This window comes from Pecten maximus, chromosome 6 (assembly GCF_902652985.1).
Source record: "Pecten maximus chromosome 6, xPecMax1.1, whole genome shotgun sequence".
Lineage (NCBI taxonomy): Eukaryota > Metazoa > Mollusca > Bivalvia > Pectinida > Pectinidae > Pecten > Pecten maximus.
The window spans coordinates 33,826,732-33,828,983 of record NC_047020.1 but is presented as its reverse complement, the minus strand read 5'-3'; the positions used below and the strand labels follow the sequence as shown (position 1 = coordinate 33,828,983).

The window sequence follows — 2,252 nt, the reverse complement described above, 5'->3', positions numbered from 1 at the left end:
CATTAGGCATTAAATTAATTTGCTAGAACGGTCCATAACAGCAAATTTCAGAGCAATTAAGAATTCAATTTGTGACCACAACTAGACGATATATTAGTGCCGAGAACGAGACAACTGCTGTTCGTTTTTGGCATCAGCCCTTAGACGGCGTATGGCACCGTTATCAAACTGAACATGTTGAAAAGATTATTTGAACACAAGAAAGAAAGCAGTGCAGGATAATTCTAAGACTATTTTTTCAATTGAATTTAACGGCAGTATTCTTTTATTTTCAATGGGATCTTATAGTCATCTTACTTTTCCCGTGGAACATAATTACTTTATTTCAAAGGAATAATGATCAGTTTAATTTTCATTTGAACATAACGAGAATATTGAATTCCCCATCAAACATAGCGTTGCTTTTTTCAAATTTAATTTAATGATAAATGTAAGATGATCATATTGTTAGATAATTAGTGAACAAACTAAATGTGCTACCAATATCAATATGACGTAATTATAATGCTTAACAACCCAATGAACATGAACTATATTTATCTCATCATAAACAACATTATCAAAGAAAACGTCCTTATTACCAGTCTATACACAGGCTGTATATTTTAGATATAAGGCGCAGTACATATCTTTACTTTGCGACTGTCGACATGTGTTAAGGCTTAGTGAAATACAGGTAAGCACAGGTAGGCAACAGCTGGGCAGGTAAAACACATTGTAATCCCAATAGTGAAAGTTCTGTAGTTATTGTTATAATCAAATATGCAAAGATTCCACGCATCCGTGTGTAACTTCATTGACAAACACTTCTATAATATAACTTTAAGTTTAAAACTACTCATTCCAATCTGCAGTTGTGGTCGTAAAAATACACAATAATGTGTTTTATATTCACTAGACAATTTAGAAAGATTCATTTTAACTATCACAAATAAATATTAAATTGACTGAGTGAGTTTACTTAGTTTAAAATGTATATGAAACCAGATTTAAGCAAGTTCCTTTTGAAGTTGATAAACAATTCATTAGGATATGGCAACTATTAGTGTTTTGCTAATATATACATGTATATATATATTCTATCTATCACGAAAAATATGCTGATCAATTGAATTCAAAGTTCCTCAAATATAAATCTGCAGTTAACGGAACGACGCATTTATTGCTATCACCAATCAACAGTTTTCACCAATAACATGACGTCAGAAAGATATTAAACCACATATCATATCCTTTCATAGAACGTCATTATTGCTTATTGAATGATAAATATCACTATATATGCTCCTTTCACTACCCAAACCCTCAACCATCCACTGCAAAACGTGTTTGAATTCACCCTCTTGCCCTGTGGATCAGATACATCGTTAAAGTGATTTGTCATCATTACATGTTACCTGTGTACACCTGAGTAAGATAATGAGTCCAATAGGGGCTCACTGCACAGCAACAATCAAAAAGTATTGTGTCACCTGTAAGACATTGTGCAACCAAAGGCACTCTTAATCAAACAAAATAAACCAACCACTTAATGTTATAGAGATATTATAAAAATCACGATTCTTATAAGATGAAGCATAATTATATAAAATCCCATTTAGAGTAATAAACAAGAATTTAGTAAAGAAATATATCTACTTTCATGAAGACAAACAATAAACAAATAGGCATTGTTAAACATGTGACGGAGACAATTGTCATCAATGCTGATTAACTCACCCAATAATGATGCCATTCGCTCAGATTTTCGCTAGTTCAGCAGTTAGGCAGTTTCTGCCGAACTGGCCGGAAGTTTGTAAATCCTCACAAATGAAACTCTTGGGTAGTTTTATGTACGAGGTCTTAAGTGCCTGATGACATCCTCTGCGAGAACGTTACAGCCAACCCAATGAAGCTACGATGATGGGGGTCCTGTGCCAATGCTAGCAGTGCCAAGCCTAGAAATCAATGGGCGACCCTATAAGCGACATCCATTACGCTCTATAGCCGGGCTATATACCGAACTCAGTCTGATTGGGGTGATTCATGCATAATATTGATTATTTCTACAAAATGGGGAAACATGTAAGCTGCAGTGGTGTTGCTTTATTATTTACAAGTATGGTTTACAATCGGGGACCATGAGCGGTTTATGTATAGCGCAATATTACAGTAGCGTGACCTTCACGTGCACATGGACGTGAATATATCATATAGGGTACACGTGCATTGTGTAGAATCGATTTTGAACAGATAAGCCAAAAAGGGTTAGG

The 2,252-nt window shown here is 34.6% G+C and overlaps 1 protein-coding gene across 1 annotated transcript in view; it reads right to left on the bottom strand.

Moving 5' to 3' along the window:
• Positions 1-1,914, bottom strand: part of LOC117329592 (tripartite motif-containing protein 2-like) — a 14,994-nt gene extending 13,080 nt beyond the window's left edge. Inside the window, exon 1 of the mRNA XM_033887604.1 lies at positions 1,720-1,914. The gene's annotated coding sequence lies outside the window, so the exon portion shown is untranslated. The remainder of the gene's footprint in view (positions 1-1,719) is intronic.
• Positions 1,915-2,252: the final 338 nt, after the last annotated feature.